Raw genomic sequence first — 22,459 nt, forward strand, 5'->3', positions numbered from 1 at the left:
GGACTTGCTTCTGAGTAAACAAATGTAGGATTGCACTATAAATATCTTTACAGGTTGTGTAAATAATAAATATATTTTATAGTCATGCTTATATAAATATTTCTTCATATTATGTCCTGATAGGTATCTGATCTTACACTATGGTTGTACATGATTATTTCCTCTACATTTTAAGTGTGCCCTTCTTCCTTGGTGTAATCATTGTTCCCCTCAGTTATTTTCATCCTCAGGGGCAGATTAGGCTGAGAGATGGTGAATAGCCCATGGTCACCCAGTAAACTTTATAGCTCATTTCCATTTTAAAAATTAATTACAATTTACATGCAGGCAAAGTTTATTAAGTAGATCAACATAATACGTTTAAAGCACATCCAATTTGCATTTAAACACATGACTTCCCCTAAAAAAAACCCTGGGATGTGTAGTTTCCCCCTCACAGTTATAGTTCCCACCACCTTTAACAAACTACAGTTCCCATGATTCTGTGGTGTGATTCATGTGCTTCAAATATGTGTTGAATGTGCTTTAAATGAATGGTGTGGCTCTGCACTAGGTATGATGTGCATTCATTAGTGAATTGAAAAGAACTATTTTAAATTATTATTTTTAAACAGAGGAAGGGTTGTAGCTCAGTGGTAGGGCATATGCTTTGCATGCAAAGGTCCAAAATTCAATTTCTGGAAAAGACTATTGCCTGGAATCCTGGAGAGCCAATGCTAGTGCATGTCATCAGTACTCAGCTAGATGGCACCAAATGGCCTGAGTCAGTATAATGCAGATTCCTTTGTTCCTAAAAATGGAAAGAGACGCAAGGGCCACAGTGACTCTAAAATTTATTTATATATTTTATTTACAATATTGATATACTACTTTATTGTAAAAAATCTCAAAACAGTTTACAGAAATAATTAAAACAATAAAATTATTGGCAAAAAAGTTAAAGACAGATAGTTAAAAACATTCAAAATAATAAAATCAACAATGAGTTAAAATCAGATTAAAAAACACAATAGCTTCTACATGCCTGGGTAGGTTAAACAAACATGTTTTAGTAGGTTCTGAAAAGAGTACAATGAAGGTATCTGCCTAATGTCAATAGGCAGGGAGTTTCAAGGAGTAGGTGCTGCCACACTGAAGGACTGGTCTCTTATAAGAGCAGAACAAATACTATGTGGCACCCGTAACATAGAAAGCACACCTTGAACTTGGCCTGATAGCAAATCAGCAACCAGTGCAGATTTCAGAGCAGAGGTATTACATGCTGATAGGGTCTCACTCATGTCAGCAATAGTGCTACAGCATTCTGCATTAACTGCAGCCCCCGGGTCAGGTTGTGCTGCATGGGGATTTCTGTGACCTTGGCTCACTGGCTGCCAGGATTTTTTTTAGTTTTGGTTTTTGGTTAGGAATCCTGACTGGTTGTGGGATGCTGAGTTTTCTGCCTTACTCTTAGGAATCTTGTTGTGGTTGGTATGGTATTGCATTTAGGAAATCATCACTGTCTTTTGTTTTTTATTTTTCTATTTGCATTTCATTTACCTTTATCTTCACTCCCTTATATCCATAGGAGCAACAACAGTGGCTCCATGTGCTCTGCTCAACCACCTTAAACCCACTGATGATGCACCTTGTTTGCATGACGGTTTGTTACTTGCACAAAAGTGGTAAAAGAGAATTCGCATACTGGGAAGTGTGGCTGTAATTGTTGTTCCCAAGCTGATGCCTATGAAGGCAGACCACACCATGTGAGTTTTCTCTCTGTCATTTATTATTCACTGGAATTGGGTTGGCTGTCACTGTGAGTTTATAGCAGCCCACAGGGTAGACAGAAAAGAGTAGAGAATCTTCTTACTCTTACTCATTTCTCAGACCTCTTTCTGAAGTGAAGGGTCAAATCTGTAAAGAAATTTGGAGCAGCCATGTTAAAAAGTAGGGACAGGCCATTCCAGACAGGGGGTTGCCAACCCTGCTTGGATATGGATATCTTTGCAGAGGATCCCTAGTCAAGCTTTACCAGCAACACAATCCAAACCATCTACTGGGAAGTAAGTCCTATTGAGTTCTATGGGGCTTAGTCCCTTAGTAAGTATGTTTAAAATTGAAGCCTTCAGGGACATCCATCTTTACTCCTGAGTGCTCCCATCTAACATCTCCACAACACTAGGCTCCTTTCTTTATACAAGGGTGTTCTGGTGACTGGCCTGGTCTGAGGGCACTTAAACCCTTTTTGCCAGAAGCAAGTTGGCTAGATTAAATGTCCCCTACCCAGGTTCCATCTTTTAGCTAAGATTTCTATCTTAATTTCCAATCAGATAAATGTTTTTGTTTGAATGGTATGTGCCAGGCAACTGTAGTTGACGCTTAATGTATCATGCTTAATGACATTACTCGGGTCTGTCCCTGTGACATCACTCGGGCCTGCCCCATGACATCACTCAGGCCTGCCCCTATGATATCACTAGGGCCCCCCACCCCCAAAATCTCAGGGTTTGGGATGCTTCTGACCTGGCAACCCTAGCCACGACAGAGTAACAAGCCTTCCATACACAGAGCTGCCCTCAGTTTGGCGTGTTCTCTGCTTCCCCGTCTAATCATCTCCCAGCCCCCGCGCCAGAACACAAGGCTCCCTTTTCTCCAAAAGCGCTGCAGAGCTCCGTTTCATCACCAAGAAAACGGCTGATGTGCCAGAAAGCCACCAATTAAAAAGTAACAACGGATAAACAGCCATTTGTATTTCTCGGAGGGTTGGGGCAACCTGTTTGCCTCCCCTCCTTCTCTCTTCAAATTCTGATCTCTCTGATCTCCCCCACCCCCAACAGAGAAAGCCAAACATAAAAGGGTGGGAGAAAGAGACTTTAATACATGAAAGGGAATTTTTAAAAAGGAGTGAATGGATAAAGAACTAATTGACAATGGAGGCAGTGTGAGGAGACAGAAAACGGGGAAGCTCAGAAAGTGGGGGGCAGGGGAGGAAGAGGCGATGGGTAGTGTCAATATTTCATGAGCAGGAAGGGAGGCCGAGGTCTGTCACCTCAGCGTTTTCTGCAGGTAATTACCAGCTGTCAGGGTGTTAAAAGTTCAGGACACAAACCTGGCTCACAGGCCGAGGCAGAGGGAGAGTAGGAAGGGACAAAGAGCTTAAAGGATTCAGTAGGTGGCAATAAGGAGGAATGAGTGGCAAGGGGAGCCGTTATATTCCGACCGATGATCAGAGTGGCCTAGAGACAGCCAGCAGAGGGCGCCCCAGTTCCCTAGCAGACAGACTCGTTTGTTTCCTCATTGTTAAGAACATAAGAACATAAGAAGAGCCTGCTGGATCAGGCCACTGGGCCATCTAGTCCAGCATCCTGTTCTCACAGTGGCCAACCAGGTGCCTGGGGGAAGCCCGCAAGCAGGACCCGAGTGCAAGAACACTCTCCCCTCCTGAGGCTTCCGGCAACTGGTTTTCAGAAGCATGCTGCCTCTGAATAGGGTGGCAGAGCACAGCCATCATGGCTAGTAGCCATTGATAGCCCTGTCCTCCATGAATCTGTCTAATCTTCTTTTAAAGCCATCCAAGCTGGTGGCCATTACTGCATCTTGTGGGAGCAAATTCCATAGTTTAACTATGCGCTGAGTAAAGAAATACTTCCTTTTGTCTGTCCTGAATCTTCCAACATTCAGCTTCTTTGAATGTCCACGAGTTCTAGTATTATGAGAGAGGGAGAACTTTTCTCTATCCACTTTCTCAATGCCATGCATAATTTTATACACTACTATCATGTCTCCTCTGACCCGCCTTTTCTCTAAACTAAAAAGCCCCAAATGCTGCAACCTTTCCTCATAAGGGAGTCGCTCCATCCCCTTGATCATTCTGGTTGCCCTCTTCTGAACCTTTTCCAACTCTATAATATCTTTTTTGAGATGAGGCGACCAGAACTGTACACAGTATTCCAAATGTGGCCACACCATAGATTTATACAATGGCATTATGATATCGGCTGTTTTATTTTCAATACCTTTCCTAATTATCCCTAGCATGGAATTTGCCTTTTTCACAGCTGCCGCACACTGGGTCGACATTTTCATCGTGCTGTCCACTACAACCCTGAGGTCTCTCTCCTGGTCGGTTACCGCCAGTTCAGACCCATGAGAATATATGTGAAATTCAGATTTTTTGCTCCAATATGCATAATTTTAGACTTGTTTATATTGAATTGCATTTGCCATTTTTCCGCCCATTCACTCAGTTTGGAGAGGTCTTTTTGGAGCTCTTCGCAATCCCTTTTCGTTTTAATAACCCTGAACAATTTAGTATCGTCAGCAAACTTGGCCACTTGACTGCTCACTCCTAATTCTAGGTCATTAATGAACAAGTTGAAAAGTACAGTTCCCAATACCGATCCTTGAGGGACTCCACTTTCTACATCCCTCCATTGGGAGAACTGTCAGTTTATTCCTACTCTCTGCTTTCTGCTTCTTAACCAATTCCATTTGTTCACGAAGAGGGAGAAATTCAGGGCTGATGGCAAATTTCTGCCAGAAGTGAATCCCACTCCCCTGGCAAATTTTCAAAGGCATATTCCCCCCCCCCAATAATGTGGCCAAGGCCATGGGTGGCTATATGTCCTACTTTACAGAGGACAGTCCTCTATTTACAGGGCTGTCTATTCCAAGTCTGATTTAAAGGTAGGGCCTAAGGGAGAGTGGCAGGGGTCTTGAAGTTGCCCCTCAACAGCACCTGGAGAGCAGACTGAGCAGGCATACAGGTCACTTGGTCAGAGTCTTCCCTGCTGCGATGAGCTGTGTTGCATTTTTATTTAAATCATAGCAACTATTTCTTAATTGGCATACAATGCAACAATACAATGCAGCACATACACATGATATGCAGATCTGTGCCTGCTTTTTGTCTATGGCTTTTCCTCTGCATATGCTGCCACTCTATCCAGGCAAATATAAATGCCCCTGAGTCTGTATACTGGCTGTGCAGAATCCCAAGTGGCAAGTGGGCTACTGTGCTCATGTCCTGCTTGTGGGCTTCCCATAGGCATGTAGTTAGCTGCTGGACTAGATGGGCCTGTGGCTGTGAACCAGCAGGATTATCTGTACGTTCAAGTGAAAAGAGATGCTGGGAATCTGGTGGCTATCCTTTCTTCTGGCTTCTCTCCCAGCTGAAGGCTTCCCTTCATGCGCAAACAGCAGTTTAGAGGGAGAATTTTTGTTGAGGCTAACACAAAGGATTAAACTCCCCATCTCCCTCTGTGGTACTGATACTGCTCCCCCTCTGCTGCTATTTATCTACATTTACAAAAAAAAGTGCACATTAATGACATTAATGCAATTAGCATCACATCCAGGGGCCCTTAGACCAAAACATTTCCTTCCAGAATGCAGTTAAGCGCTTCACCATTTCCCACTATTCCTTGCATTGCTGGCATTGAAAGGATATTTGTCTGTTAGAGCTGAGCCACTTATCTCTCTCTCCCTCTCCCCCCCTCCTCATATTGCTTGGAACCTACATATTTTTTAAAACGTACACCATTTAACCCTTCAACCTCTCTATGGACATGGTGGCTGAAGGCCAAATCTGGATGTCTCTCTAAAAGAATGATGCTCAAGCGCAGTCACAGCTACTGGACTTCAAGTGGGAAATGTCAAGCTGTTTTCCACTGACTGAATGACAGTCCTCGAGATCTCCTGTAGAGAGAGAAAATATTATGGACAAGAACATCTTCGCCGCTGTGGGCAAACATTGTTTCCGACACAGTCAGTTCCTCTCGGGCCTTTCCTTTAAAGGAAACCTTGTACAGTATCTTTAAAAGATGTGCCTGAGAATGAGAATTAAAATGAAAATGGAGAACCCTGTTAAAAGCAAAGGACAATGGACTGAATAGATATCTTGGCTAAGATCCTGGATTACGACAGCGGTCTATTCCTGCCAGTTAGCAAACCGCATAACTAGATTGTCATTTGCAATTAGGTAGGTACCTTACGGATAGCTGCTGAGTCAAAGATTTTCTGCACAGTTATTGTATTTCTCATAGGGGTGATCAACATGGCCCCAGGCATTGACCTGAGGGGCAATGCCGCTGGAATTCTGATGTCTCCTCCCTACCAGAAAGAACGCTGTTAAAATAGTCAGCCACTTGTCCTGTGGCTGAAATGATGGGAAGAACACTCTGGCCTGGCAAGAAGAAGGGCTGTGGGGGAAACACCCCAGGTGTCCCAGCAAAATATCCCTTCTTTGCTTTTCTCTTTGGTGGGGGAGAGAATTCCTCTTTTCTTCACCTTCTTCTATGTATTTTTTTTTTAAACAAACAACAACTAGGTGGCTCTCCAGTAGGGTTGCCAGGTCAGAAGCATCCCAAAACCTGAGATTTCAGGGGCAGGCCCTAGTGATGTCATGGAGCGGGCCTGAGTGATGCCATGGGGTGGGCTTGAGTGATGTCAATGGGCGGGCCCCAGTGATGTCATGGGGCGGGCCCTGGTCATGTCATAAAGCATGATACATTAAGCATCAATCACAGTTGCTTGGAGCATACAATTAAAAAAAATCTCTGATTGGAAATTAAGATAGAAATCTTAGCTAAAAGGTAGAGCCTGGGTAGGGAACATTTAATCTAGCCTACTTGCTTTCAGCAAGAAGGGTTAAGTGCCTTCAGGCCAGGCCAGTCACCAGAAGGCCACTGTAGGGACAAAGGAGCCTAGTGTTGTGGAGATGTTAGATGGGAACATTGGGGAGTAAAGATGGATGCTCCTGAAGGCTGCAATTCTAAACACACGTTAAGCCCCATAGAACTCAACAGGACTGACTTCTGAGTAGATATAGTTTGGACTGTGCTGTTGGTAAACCTTGACTAGTGATCCTCTACAAAGACATCCATCTCCAAGCAGGGTTGGCAACCCCCTGCCTGGAATGCCCTGCCCTTATCTTTTAACATGGCTGCTCCAAACATCTTTACAGATTTGACCCTTCACGTCAGAAAGAGGTCTGAGAAATGAGTAAGAGTAAGAAGTATCTTTTAAAATTGTTCTTTTCAATTCACTCTTGAATGCACATCATACCTAGGGCAGATCCACACCATTCCTTTAAAGCACATTCAACACCCATTTGAAGAACATGAATCTCACCACAGAATCATGGGAACTGCAGTTTGTTAAGAGTGGTGAGAACTATTACTGTGAGGGGGAAATGACACTTCCCAGAATTCTTTAGGGGAAGTCGTGCGCTTTAAATGCGAGTTGGATGTGCTTTACACATATTGTGTGAATCCACTTAATAAATTTTGCCTGCATGTAAATTGTTTTAAATAATTTTTCAAAATTGAAGCGAGCTATAGACTGTAGTGGGTGACCATAGGCTACTCACCATCTCTCAGCCTATCTGCCCCTCAAGATGAAAACAATGGAGAACCATGACCACCCCAAGGCATACTTAAAATGTAAAGGAAGTATTGTACAACCATAGTGTGAAATCGGATACTTATAGGGACACAGTATGACAAAACTGGGCGGAAGTAATGAGTGGAGTACCACAGGGCTCGGTCCTGGGTCCAGTGCTCTTCAACATTTTTATTAACGACTTGGATGAGGAGGAACAGAGCATGCTTATCAAATTTGCAGATGATACAAAATTGGGGGGCATAGCTAATACCATGGAAGACAGAAACAAAATTCAAAGGGACCTTGATAGGCTGGAGCATTGGGCTGAAAACAACAGAAGGAAATTCAACAGGGATAAATGCAAAGTTCTACACTTAGGAAAAAGAAACCAAATGCACAGTTATAAGATGGGGGATACTTGGCTCAGCAATACGACATGTGAGAAGGATCTTGGAATTGTCATTGATCACAAGCTGAATATGAGCCAACAGTGCGATGTGGCTGCAAAAAAGGCAAATGGTATATTAGGCTGCATTAACAGAAGTATAGTTTCCAAAAAATCGCGTGAAGTATTAGTTCCCTCTATTCAGCACTGGTGGTTAGGCCTCATCTTGAGTGCTGCGTCCAGTTCTGGTCTCTGCACTTCAAGAAGGATGCAGACAAAGTGGAACAGGTTTAGAGGAGGGTAGCAAGGATGATGAGGGGACTGGAAACAAAGCCCTATGAGCAGAGACTGAAAGAACTGGGCATGTTTAGCCTGGAGAAGAGAAGACTGAGGGGAGATACTCTTCAAGTACATGAAAGGTTGTCACACAGAGGAGGGCCAGGATCTCTTCTCGATCGTCCCAGAGTGCAGGACACTGAATAATGGGCTCAAGTTGCCAGAAGCCAGATTTCAACTGGACATCAGGAAAAACTTCATAACTGTTAGAGCCATACGACAATGGGACCAATTACCTAGGGAGGTAGTGGGCTCTCCGACACTGGAGGCATTCAAGAGGCAGCTGGACAGCCATCTGTCAGGAATGCTTTGATTTGGATTCCTGCACTGAGCAGGGGGTTGGACTTGATGGCCTTATAGGCCCCTTCCAACTCTACTATTCTATGATTCTATGAAAATATTTATATAAGCATGACTATCAAATATGTTTATTATTTATACAACCTGTAAAGATATTTATAGTGCAATCCTATGTTTGTTTACTCAGAAGCAAGTCCCAATGTATTCAATGGGGCTTACTCAACCAGGGAAAACTGTACCCTCAAGTGATAAGGAACTTGTTCTTTTAGCAAGTCTTTTAAGTTGAGACCTTATCCCAGTCTGTGTTGGAATTGCTTTTTAATATGTTTTTAAACCTTTTCTTTAACAAAAAATGTTTTATAAAGTTTTTAAAAAATTTTTTAAAGATGTTTTGTTTTAATATATTTTAAAGTCTGTTTTTATGATTTTTAAAGTGTTTTAGTGTTTTTGTTTTCCGCCCTGGGCTCCTGCTGGGAGGAAGGGTGGGATATAAATCAAATAATAAATAAATAAAAATAAATAAACTTAACTCACCCAACCCAGAATTTGGAATCATGCCACTTTAAGCTGTTTTCCAACTGTTTATACTTTTTATGATTATTGGTTTTTAAAGTGATTTATTTCTTATTGTGAGCTGCCTTGGTTTCCAATCACCAACCCTACACACACACATATATAGGCAGGTGTAAAAATACACCCCATATAATAGTTTATTGTCAAACCAGTTGGTCATTGAGGAACATTTTTTTAAAAAAATCAGTATTAGTTTCCTACATAATAAAAACTGTGATAAACCCTGCCTAATTTCTTCAAAAATAGGGTTGGAGGGGGAGAGAAAGATTTACAACACAAACACAAGACTGCGCTATGTTTACTCAAAAGTCCCAATAATTTACAGCACAATCCTAACCATGTCTACTCAAAACTAAGTCCTAATGGAGTTCAATGGGGTTTACTCCAGGTACATGGGATTAGAATTGCTTTACTCCCAGAAAAGCAGATATTGCATTACTTTCATCTGGAGCTGGAGCTGGGCTGGGGCCTTTCGGCGGGTCTGGTGCCGCGGCCTGTCCCTGGGAACACCATGCTGTTGCGATGATCTTTTGGTGAATGCTGAGGGCAGGGGAGCGCCCCTGCAGCCGCCACTATCTTACCATCTGACCTCTGTCTGCTTGCCCTTAATATCAGCAGTATTTACATCTTAATGCCTTTGTTGTTGGCTTCTGAAGAGAACTTCCCTGTTAGTCCGACTTGAAGGGGTTTGTTTGCCGTGCCCCCCCCCCCCGCTGAATGTACTGGATGTTGGATGCTGAGATCAAGAGGGGGGTGTTGTTTTTTGGTCTTGCATATGGACTCTCACTCACACCGGTCTTTGTGCAAGGGTGGGAAGACTCATATCACGAGTTTCCATCTGAAGGCGCACTTCTTGGACTATACAGATGAGAAGCCTTATTGTAACTGAGTTAGTCTCTATGTTATTGTTTAGCTTTCTTGCTTAGTGTTTGGTGTTTTTGATGTTTTATATGTTTTTTGCTTTGTACGTCGCTCAGAGTGGCTGGGTAGCCAGCCAGATGAGCGACTAAGAAATCGAATAAATAAATAAATATTTCATAGCCCAGGGTCAGACTCTTGGACAGAAGAGGAAAAAAAACGTTAAGCCATATTACTTACGCAAACTGCAAAAATCTTAAAGCCACCATTTTCTGACGTTGAAATTAAGCGTAGGCATGCCTGGATCAACAAGTCACAACCCTGGCTTCATTGGCTACAATCCTGAAATGGCAGGGTTACAGCCAGAGCTTTGAAAAGTTACTTTTTTAAACTACAACTCCCATCAGCCCCAGCCAGCATGGCCACTGGATTGGGCTGATGGGAGTTATAGCTAGAGCAAGGAATTGTTCTAGCGATCTGTAAAAAACAGTCACGCGGGGCGGTTGGCCTTTTTGGTGTATATCTTGGGAACCAGACCACCTAGAAACTTAATTTTTTAAAAAAATTGAAGCTGAAAGCCCGGAGATTAAGGGGTGCTAGCCGGAGAGCCGGAGGGCCCCCCAAAAAATGGAGACTCCGGCTGAAAACCGGAGACCTGGTAACTCTACTCTCCAGGGTTTCAGACAGGAGAGCCCCACTCTGTCTGGCTACATTTTTTAAAAGGTAGTCCCAAATAATAAACATCCTGCATGTAGAAAGCAAGTATACCAGGGAGAAATTATGAGCACAGTCTCCTCTGTAACGTGCTTTCATCTTGCAAAGAGTTATTATGGTTCTCCAGGGTTTCAGACACGAGTCTTTTCTAGCCCTACCTGAAGATGTCAGGGATTGGACCTAGGACTTCCTGCATGTGTTCTACCCCTGAGCTACAGTCCTTCAAAGGAACATCTCTAAGTTAGTCAAAAAGATTATGGGTTGGAGTAGAATGTGAATCATACCTTCAGTCCCACCTGGAAGCTTTTATTACAGAGTGCCAGTCCCCGACTCTGTCTGGCTGTATTGTTTAAAATGCACCCCCACATAATAAACTCCCTGCATGTAGAAAGCAAGCATGTCGGGGAGAAATGATGAGCACATTCCTCTTTCTAATGTGCTGACTTTCTTCTTGCATGGTGTTTTTATGTAGAGGAGCATTTTAAAAAGATATGAACCCACCTATAACCTAATGTGGTATAGTCCAAAACTCTGCCCCCTTATCAGGCCACCACTTCATTCCGTGTGATGTGATTCCTGAAAACCATTGAGAAAACATTTGGATGCACACATGTATAAATCAGTATATTTCACAGGGGTGGAGAAACCTTTTTAATGGCAAGGGTGTTGCTTCCTTCTGGAAAACCTTCCAGGGGGGCACATGCCAGTGGTGGGTGGGGCCTGAGGCAAAAGTGGGCAGAGCAGTTGATGTAAATTTTACCTTTGTGCAGTAAGCTAGTTTCAACATACACTCATACACCCCTCCCTATCCTCCAACCAGGCGAGCAGGAGGCATTATGAGAGTTCAGGAGCACATTCCAGCCAGGCAAAAACATTCAAGGAGGGGGCAAAGCAAAGGCAGTGAAGGATGTGGCCTAGAGAGAGGAAGGGTGGGTGAGAAGGGGACATGGTCTGGGGAGAGTCCCAAAGGCCAGATAAAGAGTTTTGGAGGGCCCCACTTGGACCCCAAGCCTGAAGTTCCCCACACCTGCCCTAGTATAATTGCATTGGGGTGCTACAAATTGAGGGGCAAACAAAGCTGTTTGGGGGTTCTAGTGTGCCAAACCTCATTTTCTTTGACATTCAGACACCCTGGCTGACTTCCTTGGGAAGAATTCCTTACAGAACAGGGAATCAGCAGCTTGATGGGGTATCGATTTGGCAGTGACACTGACGGGGCCATCTCATTCTTGCCTAGATATTTATGACTGCAAAGGATCATCGCAGACAAATGTCCTTGCTGTAGATCCATTTGATAGGGAGAGGGGAAGCCCAGAGACGGCATTTGGAGAGGCAGCAAGATCATCAGCACAGCCCCACATGGGTCTTAATTAATGCTCACTAACCGTGCCCACAGCAGGCTATGACACAGTGGGGTATAAATGGCTCCAGAATGCATGAAAATAGATACAAAGGAGGAGGAGGAGATGGGGGAATTTTTTTAAAGGGAGTAGAAACCTGGGGGAAAGGTTCCAAGCAGCTTGAAGGGGCCTGTCATTTCCTCTTGGGACCAGCCTTACCATTAGGTAAAGTCAGTGTTATGCAAAGTAGGGATTGGGAAAGAAATTTGATTCAGTTTGCATTTAAAGGCAAACTGAACTAATTTGCACTTTCCAAAACAAGATAAGAACTGAAACACGTCCATCCTTTGAAATTCACACTTCTCCAAATTTTGCAATGCAGTTCCCCAGTCAAGTCATGTGTACTAGGGGAAAGTGCTCATAAAATGCATCATATTTGTGAAAATAACATTCAGAAATACATTGTATTAGGGAAAATTGATGTGCAAAAATGTGTGGATTAGGCTAGGGTTGCCATATTGCAGTCCTACAAATCCAGGCTCCCGACCCTGCCATGGATCGCGAGAGGGAGCTCCCAGGCCACCCCCCCACTGCGCAGGCCCACAACGCCCTCCTGCATGCTCCACCTACCTCTGCCTTAACATAAATGCTGGTTGCTCTGCGGGCACAACCCTGCCATCAACTAAGATGGCGGCTGAGGTTTCCCTAAGGGGCTGATGCCCCTGCCACCATCTTTGTTGATGGCAGGGTTGTGTGCACATAGCAAGCACATGTGCCATCAACCAAGAAGGTGGCAGAGGCACCAGCCCCTTAGGGAAGCTTCGGCTGCCATCTTGGTTGATGGCAGGGTTGCACCCGCAGCACAACCAGCATTTATGTCAAGGCAGAGGTAGGTAGGTGGAGCATATGTGCATGTGCCAGGGCCCGGGACAGGCTGGTGCTGGCCCTGACCACCGCCCACCTTGCCCTCCCCACACGCCTCTCTTCTTTTCTCCTCACCAGTCTCTGTAACTCAGTGCCCGCCAGGAAAATCCAGGCCACCTAATGGGGTAGGTGGGCGCTGGGTAGCTGGGCTATAATCCAGGTAAAACCCGGTTAACCGGGCAATATGCCAAGCCTAGATTAGGCAGAATTTCATAGAAAAAGTGGTATATTAGGATACATTCATACTAAAATGTTGATGAATTTTCATGCAGACTTATATACTGTATATCTATATCACAAACTGATATGGAAACACAGAGAACTGAACTTAACACTGGGGGGGAAATGAAAAAGATTCACAGCAACAAAGTGTTTGTTCAGTTATTATTGCATTTTTACTGCCAGGGATGGTAAGGAGGTGCTTGATTTTCAGGTAGAAAATCAATTGGCTAGCCTTAGGTGCTACACCCACCTTGCCTTGTGGGCTGTCCACTTGCTCTCTGAAGTTCTAATTTGCCTCATTGTCCTGTCCCCTTTTCTGCTTCAATTCCAATGCACACATTTCAGCCCAGGTTGCTAGCTCTGCCTCTGGGCAGGCACGATATGTCACTGTGCTCTTGGGTGAACATTTTAAACCAGTCCCTGGGAATTAGGATCACCTCCTTGGTGACTCTTTTGGGAGGTGACAAATACAGAAGCAGAGAGCCCCATTAGTCTCCCAGGGCATCACTGTGGGTATCTAGCAGTTCCCTTACATTATGTTCAACTGACTGCCAAAGGCCACCCAGGACTGTGAGCCAGTCAATCCAACATTTGTTTCCTGCTCTGTTTGAAGTGGAGGCCCGTTTTAACATTATGGGCAGAGCTGCACAGAGGGTCTCTTGGGGAAAGTGGCCAAACACACCTTGGGTGGGGATGGATTCAGTTGGGCAGTGCTTAAAACACATGCCAATAGTGCACAACCCAAACCACTGGGAGTTGTTTTATACATTTTAATTAACTGTAGAGGCTTACACCGCTAAGAACAAGGGTGGCCATGTGTACTGCTTCACAGATGACAGTCCTCTGTTTGAAATAGCTCTCTGTCTGAAGGGCTATCTGGGTCAAATCTCATCAAAAGGTAAAGAATCATCAGAAGGGAGAGAGAGGCTGGAAGTGGCCCACCAATAGTTACCACGTGGACAGCAGACTGAGCAGACACACAGGTCAGCTGGTTACAATCCTCCCTGCTTTCGTGGGATATTTTTTTGTTTAAATTAAAACAATGTCTAAATTTGCACCTATATCTATACATTAGCACATGCAAATATTATGCAAACCTGTGGCCATCCTATGCAAATGTTATGCAAATCTGTGTCTTTTGTCCACTTTCTTGTGATTCATGTCCTCTTTTTTGGTGATGAATAAATGGCCACTTTAGAAAGGATGGAAGAACCATTTTAATTTGCTTATTTATAACTATTTTATTATTTTTATCCCACCTTTTGGGGTCACAAGGAGTTTCCAAGGCAGATTGACAACTTCGTAATACCTAAAGATGTTCCAGTGCCCAAAGGGCAGAGGCCTCTGCATGCACCAGGCCTATACAACCCGTTGTGACCCAGCTCATCCAAGGCATCCTATCAATTACACTACTGTGGCCTGTCAGAGCTACAATTCCCAGAGCAATTTAAGGACTCTGGGAATTGTATTCCGGGGGGGGGATAGGACTCTCCTAACAACTCTCAGCACCTTTAACAAACTAAAACTAAAGTTCCCAGGATTCTCTGGGGGGAAGAAATGACTGTTTTAAAGTGGAATAATCGTGTTTTAAATCTATGGTGCAGATGGAACCATAGTAAAGCAAGCACAACAAATTCCTATATCTTGGGACTGGGGCATGCATTATGTACTTCACTTATGTCAGAAATGTGTATCTATCGGTTAGCTATTTATTTAAAATGTATAAACCCTGCATTTCCTTCTGTTTCACAATGGCTTATACTGTATTTTTTGTTTTAAGTCAGTGACAGGAACCTGTTGTTGTTGGATTCCAATTCCCATCAGCCCCAAACACCACAGCCAATGATCAAGGGAGATGGGAATTGGAGTTTGGCAACATCTGGGGCGGGCATGGGCTCCCCAGCTCTGCTGCAGAGTAGAAATGGTGGGAGGGAAATTTGCCTCCTCTTCAGATTTTCAAACAGCCAGACTGGGATTGGGTTACACTGTGTAGCCTGCAAACTGCCCCCATATGAAGGGTATTTACTAGCAATAATGGCAACCAGGCTGTTTGCTTGCTGTTCTGTGTGAATATTAATGAGTGTCACTGTGCATAGGATGCATGTGGGGGCATCTGCATATCCTGTTCAAGTCATACCAACCCAGATCTTACAGAGCTGCAGGGTGCAGACTGTCACAATGGCAATGCTATGCTCACTAATGCTGCGAATGATACAGGCTTGCACAATGGCAGTCCTCAGTGACTTGGAATAAGACTCTTATGTACATAGACATCCAGTGGTGGAAGATGTGACAGGGCTCTAGAAGGGAGGTTGGTGGGGAGGGCACTGCCAAACCATTTAAAATCCACTCCCTTGTCACAGCACTATGGATAGGTGCGCCTTCTCTGTTTTTCAGGTTTCCAGTTCCAATATATTCGGGCAACTGACTTGCTAAGACCATGGGGCATACAGGGTTGCAAGGAGGAGGGATGAGGGCAACACCAGTGCTTGAGACTGAAGGAGAGAATGCCTAATGTTTATAGGGACATCATCTACAGCACTTTCACCACTTGGGACAAAGCCTGTGCCTCTGCCATACAAAAGGAGCACACTGCCCAGCTACTGTGTCTGAACAGAACTGGACTTCTTGTACAAGCGGTTTCAAGAAGGAGCTGGTGTGGGAATGCCCAAGGTCACGCCGTTTACTGAACTGATGTTATTTTCATGCAGAGCAAGGGTACTCCTAGCAAGACACAGATCTCTTGCCCTCGGCCCCCAATCGCCTGCCCTTTCCCTGCTTTTGAAAAATCTTTAAAATCTTTGCTTACAGGGCTTCTGGACATGCTGCAAAGTGCCATTCCTGTGAGACCTGTGGACACATGTAATCCATGATTTGATGGTGGTTTTGCGGGGATCCCTTGTAAATACTATGAGGAGCCATATATATCTGGGCCATGGATTCATGTTTTTGCAGCATTGCAGCACTGCAAAGCACTAGATCTCTGATTTTTATGGTACAGTCAATGGTGACAGATTTGACAGTGCTTAAGAAGGAGCTGTGGGGAAAAAAAGTCATTTCCAGAGAATCTGTTTACTGGATCTGATGTGTGTGTGCACGTGCATGCCTTCTCTCTCTCTCTCCTGCAGCACCTTACTCCCCCCATCACCACTCTCTTTTCCTTCCCCCCAGGCTCCCAGATTGCTACCCTTTACCTCTAACCCTCTTAGTTGCTCTGCTTGCTCTTCAGTTTCTCAAGAGCTGATCTGAGTCTTGGAAAGCACATAGAGCTGAAAAGAGGAAGTGGGAAAGAGTGTCATTCTTCCAACTTCCTCATTCAGCTCTACATACTTGTCAAAGCAGAGAGAAAGTAGCCACTCTCATCATCTCACAACAAGGAGGCAGTGAGGGGGAAGGGCTCAGAGGTTTTGCAGACATCAGGGGAAGTCCTCAAGGGCACCATGATAGCCGTAGGTGCCATATTGGCAACCCCAGATATAGCTTAGGGAGAAGGAAGCAGTTCTGCCACAAAATTTGTTGCTTTTCTGCCACAAAACAAAAACAAAAAATAGCTGCTCTGTATTCTCCCCCTCCTCTATTTGATTGGCAATCTTACTCAGAAACAGCAAGATGCTTTTTAATTAATACAGACACTCTCTAACGTATTGCAGTGGTCTCTTGCCACCTTAACCCCAACTCCTGTTCTGTGCTTCTTCATCACTCCTGCCTCTCTCTGTTTTGCCTTTTGCTCACCAATAGTTTAATTAAAAACATCCCAAGCGAAGCAATGCCTACCACACCAGTTTATTTCTGAAGTCCCAAGCTGGGTCAGTCGTGGTTAGCTTTAGGTCCACAGCTCAGCAGTTGAAAATTTCTGCTGTAGTAAACACACAGCGGAAGAACTTTCTTCCTAAATGACTTTGTTCCCTGTTGAAACGAAATTGAATTGTCTCCTACCTTAAAGAAAATGTCTCTCTGCTTGTTTTCAGAGGCATTTGACATGCAGATTTAGTGCCTATCCTGTCTGGTGATGATTCTGCCTGAGCACAAAAGCACTCTATTCTGCTTGCTGCTGCCCCCCCACCTTTTCATTTTCTTTTTCTTTTTCTTCTTCTGCTTTGCCTGGAGAAGAGCATCGTAGCAGTTCCACCAACAAAAGTAGATTCAATAAAAGATATCATCTTAACCTACTCTAGGTACATTTTGCTCAGCTGGAGGATATAGAAGTCTGTGATATTTCTGCTTGATTAGATTCCAGTTTTTCTCTTTTCTGAACACGGAAATGCAAACTCCACTACCGTATAACTTTATGATAATGTGAAAATGCATTTGCCCTCCGTTTTCTCTAACACTGGGATCAGATAGTACAGTATGCAAATATATGGTAGGGAGAATGATGGTGCAGAGGAGGGTGGGGGAAGCTTCCATCTAGCGCTTGCCTATGAAGAAGTTGGAATTGTTCTCTGCTAACATTCCTTTAAGCAGAGATGGGGTACCTGTGGCTCTCCAGATGTTGCTGGACTGCAGCTCTTGTCATCCTTGACCATTGGCCATGCTGGCTGGGGCTGATGGGAGTTAACCCTAACCCAACCGTGCTTTATATTCTGGTTTTCTTTTCCCTTTATCTGTATCTGCCCATGTGCCTCTCTTCTGACTTCAATAGCAACCTCTTTTATTGACCTCACCTAAATTTGTCCCTAACCCCATATCCCCATCTTTAACTATCACATTGTATTCCACCTGCTACTTTGAAAAGTAACTCAAAACAGTGCATATAGGTCTGCATCTGTCTGGCTGTCTATCTGTCAGTCTATCTCTTGGAGCATTTATATCCCACATTAGTATTTATGTAAGATTTCTTTATTGGAGCATTTATATCCTGCCCTTCTAGTGGTGCAAATGCACCACTCGGGATGCCTTACAACATATAAAACTGCAATTTTATAAAACAGTACAAAGCGATTATAAAGGAGAACAGAGCCAGCAGTTTAAAAACAAAGCATTGGCTACTACATAAAATAAACGCCTGTTGGAATACAACGGTCTTTGGTAACCAGTGAGAAACAGTGAGGGAGGGGTCATGAGGCAAAGGGTTTCACAGTGCTGGTGCCATCACTGGGAAGGTCCTCACTCTTGTCCCACCCAGCCATACTTCCTTCTAGGTGGGACATGGAGAAGGATTCCTCCCAGGAGTGGCCGGTGGGGTGGGGCAATGCCACTGAGGCACTTTCCCAATGCAGGCATTGCTGCTGCTTATCTGGGCAGGGCAGGGACACAGTTGGGACTCCAGAGGTGCACCAACAAAGTCAATCTGGCTTGCTCACCAGTGCACCCATGCAGCTCTGGCCTTGCTGCCTGCCCTATCCTTGCACTGTAGAAGTAAGCAACCACAATGCCAGTGGTGGGAGGGTGGTTCCACAGCACCACCCCTCCACCCCAGCCACTCCTGCTCCTTCCTGATCTTAGGGAATGGTCAGGATGATAAGGGGAAAAGCAATCTGAATCTAAGCTATAACAGTAGTCACCAACGCTTTAAATTGTGCGCAGAAGCAAACTGGAACCAGTGCTGCTGTTCCAGGATCGGTGTAACATGATCCCATAAGCAACCATCCACAAACATCTTTGCAGCTGCATTGTGGACTAACTGAAGGCTGCTTCTGAAGACCTTTCAAGTGTAGCCCCATGTAGAGTGTGTTGCAGTAATCCAATCTGGGTGCAACTAAGGTATGTCACTGTGGTCAGGTCTGCCTTCCCTAGGAATTGATGCAGCTGTTGCACCAGCTTCGGCTGACCAAAGACAGTCTTGGCCGCAGACACCACCTGGTCATCCAGGTGTAAAGCTGACTCTAGGAGTACCCTCAAATTGTGCCCCTTCAGGGGGAATACTACAGTACCCCATCGAATACACACTGAATCCCTCCTCTCATCAAAGTATTTATAAGCCAGGGACTGCCGCACCTTGCAGCATCTGCCTAAATATCTTGTATATGCATACTTTTAGTGGCTACTGTATAGTTAACCCTGTTTTGTAATATCTATGTCTGTCTATGTCTGTATGATATATCTTTCTGGTCACTGACCGTAATAAACTTACTTACTCCTCTCATCTCCTTCCTGACCTGGGACCTTCGGTATGCAAAGCAGATGCTCTACCGCTGAACTATGGCTCTTCTCCAGTGTTATTCCACATGGATTAAAATTCCTGTCCCTTCCTAAATTCTGGCCAGTGTGCCTTTTAGATGAATGAACAATCTCAAAATCTTATTCAAATATATAATTTACAATGGATTATATGAACACAAACGACATAGCAAAGTTGTACATAATCGAACAGAACTCTTTCAAGGACTTAAAAGATACTTCTCCAGATTTCCATAAAAACATGAAGGAAACCATAAAACCTCAGTGCCTTATTAGATTTCTAACAAGTAGGACCTACAACAAAAAGTTGCAGCGTATCTTCATCCTCTAACAGGAGTGCTCCTATTCAGATTTCCTGCCAGCCAGATACTATAAGGGACTCAATCAGGCTAACGGGACTCCCCCACCTTGCATTTTCTCCTCTTAACACTCAACATTTTGTGGCTCCCAGAGCTCAGTGAGCACGTTTGTTTCATAATGAAAAGCTGTGAAACCATTTGACTACCAACGCCTGGTCTATGTACTAAGGCAGGCAATGATTTAAATCTATGGTTCCAGGGGTGAACAAAGCTCACGGAAATCAAGCAGTATGTCTTAACATTTGTTTGGTGGCCTCAAATAATGGTTGAGCTGCATACAAGGAATTGTTATATACTGAGGAAAGTTATCAAAGTGGGCTTCTCCAGGTATCAAATGTGGGTCTTGTCAAGTCCTGTTCGTTATCTTAATGGCTTGGGTAAAGTAGTAGACTTCACACTTAACCAAATTCAAAGATAGAAAGCTGGGATATATTGCAAATACTTTTTTTTGGGGGGGGGGGGAAATGCCACAACATCCTGCATAGCTGACCCTGAAGAGACTCCTTTGGAGGAAGAGGCTTGGGCTTCACACAGTAACCCACTCCCAGTGAAGACATGGAGAAATCCACAAAATCCAAAGGCAGCCTGAAGAACCCCAGCAAGAGATGCCTCACCTGGGGCCTTGATGACCCCCTCTCGGCCCTGCCTCAATCCCCAGTTCTCCCTCATCACCCTCCACGCCCCAGGAGCAGAGGAAGCAGCTGACCAGGTGGGAAGGCCAAAGTCTCAGGAGGAGCACTGAGGAGGCCACCTTGTGCTAAGTCAGACTATTTATTGTTGTTGTTGTTGTTTATTTCTATGCTGCCTTTTGGCCAAAAGGCCCTCAAGGCAGCTTACAAACATAAACACAAATATAAAATACATATCAATAAAAAGTACAGTTTACAAAGATTAAATAAGATAACATTATTAAAAAGCAACAATAACAACTTTCAATAAAAATACAAAAACAAATCACACTTTCCTAATAAATTCCTAACGATTAGACAATGCCTACTAGTTCTTACATCAATATGTTGACATCAAAACATTATACCACTGAGATGTCCTGCTGGTGCTGCGTCTGTCAGTCCTAATACGGGAAAAGGAGCAGGAGAAGTCCAGCCTTTGGTCCATCCAGCTCAGAACTGTCTTGACCAACTGGCCATGACTCTCCAGGGTTTCAGACGGGACCAATGGAGACTGGGGGCTCTGATGTCAGTGGGGCAGTGAATCCATTCTGGGTTTTAGTCCGAACTTTCAAGGAGCTGTCCAAGATACCGAACCTATTCATTTGAGCTGCTAGTCTCCCTGCCCTACCTGGAGATAAAAGTTGGGGCATTCTACATGCACAGCAGATGTTCTACCACAGAGCTACGTCCTTTCCTCCCGTCCCATCTGCAAGTGGGAGGAACAGGAGGTGGCAGAAGACCCAGCTGTGAGCCATCACAGAGCTGCAGGCATTGGCTCAGCAGAGAACCTGGTAGAGGCAATGATTATATAAATCCCTCGGCATCTGCTCTGCATCTTTTTGGGGTTAATAGCTCTCAATAATGTGCCAGCACTGGCTAGATTAGTGTCTCTTGTTTTGGCTTCTATGCCTCGTGTTGGTTGTGGGTAACTAGATAGGTTGGACTAGATGCAGGGTAGGTTTTAGTCCGAAACTACCCAGCTAAAACTCGGGGTTGATTCCACTGCCCCACTGCCATGGAGCCACTAGCTGCCACTGCTTTCAACTCAATGATTCTGTGAATCATCACTCCCTGATTGGAGTGCTTCTGTTTTAGGATGCCTGCCAGCCAGAAACACTATAAGCTCTTAGGGCTTGAGCAGACTCCCCATCTTCCCCCTCCCCACATCACCAATTTCTGCATTTTCTGTTCCAAATGGCGCTCAGTGCTCATTGGCATTTTTTTTGTCCTCCCCCCTGCCCACTTGTGTCTCCTGCCTTTGCTGTTAGAGGGAATAAGATAACTTAACACAACAATAAGATGTAATATAAAAGGTTACTGTGAATTTATGCAAATGAATGAGGGAACCATCCTCTGGTGGTTGAAAGCAGAGATGTGCCCTGTGCAGGGAGGGGGTTTGAGTTGAGGAACTTTGCTGTCCCCATTTCCCTGCCTGCTGCACTTGATTTGGTCCTCCTTCGGGTAAACCCTAGTGCCTGATGGGGTCACTGCCACCTGCCTGGTTTTCTTTATTGCTCATCTGGGTCCTTATTTTCCTAATCAAGTACTGTGCAGGAGCATGCCCTTTAAAATGCCTGGTGCATGAAAGCAAGCACAGTACTGCTGAGCATGGCTATGCCTTAGAGGCCAAATGTACTAAGCCTCAGATGATGGCAGCATGGGGGAAAATGAAGGATGTGGATAATATCCAAATTAGTATGGAAGATGGTGGGCAAGGGGCATTAAAGATACGGCAGAGGGGAGCATCTTGTCCCTAGATCTAATTTTAGGTGTGGGGTTTATTCCCCCATTCCTTTCTCTAATTGCCACTTGACCTTTGGGGTTTTCAGGCTTTGGGTTTTTCTGGTTCATATTCTGTTGCTGCAGGCTGAGACAGCCTAGTCCAACACTAGGGCTGTGCTCTGTTTTCAGATGAAGCCCAAGGAACAAACCAAATTGGGCTTCTTCAGCTCCTGTTTCTGACATTACAGGGCAGGCTGAGTCATTCGCTGCTTCGCATGAGGCGGAAAGGCCATTCCCAGAGATTTGTTTACAAGTACAGCATATTCAGAGTTTAAAGGAAAGTAACTAGAACTCCCATGCCGTTCTATGTGTTTGGCTGGCTGTCGGCTGCAGTATTCCAAGCTCCCCACAGACACATGCTGAGAAGTCACATTAATGGCAGAGGAGGGACACTGCATTCTTGACAGCTCTTCGTGCAAATGCAGCACAGAAGAACTCAGTGAGGGTAGGGGCTTGCTTCTTCCAATCAGCTACTTCAGTGTTACTTGTCACTGTTTTCCCACCCTGATC

The sequence above is a fragment of the Rhineura floridana genome, chromosome 8 (assembly GCF_030035675.1).
Source record: "Rhineura floridana isolate rRhiFlo1 chromosome 8, rRhiFlo1.hap2, whole genome shotgun sequence".
NCBI lineage: Eukaryota > Metazoa > Chordata > Lepidosauria > Squamata > Rhineuridae > Rhineura > Rhineura floridana.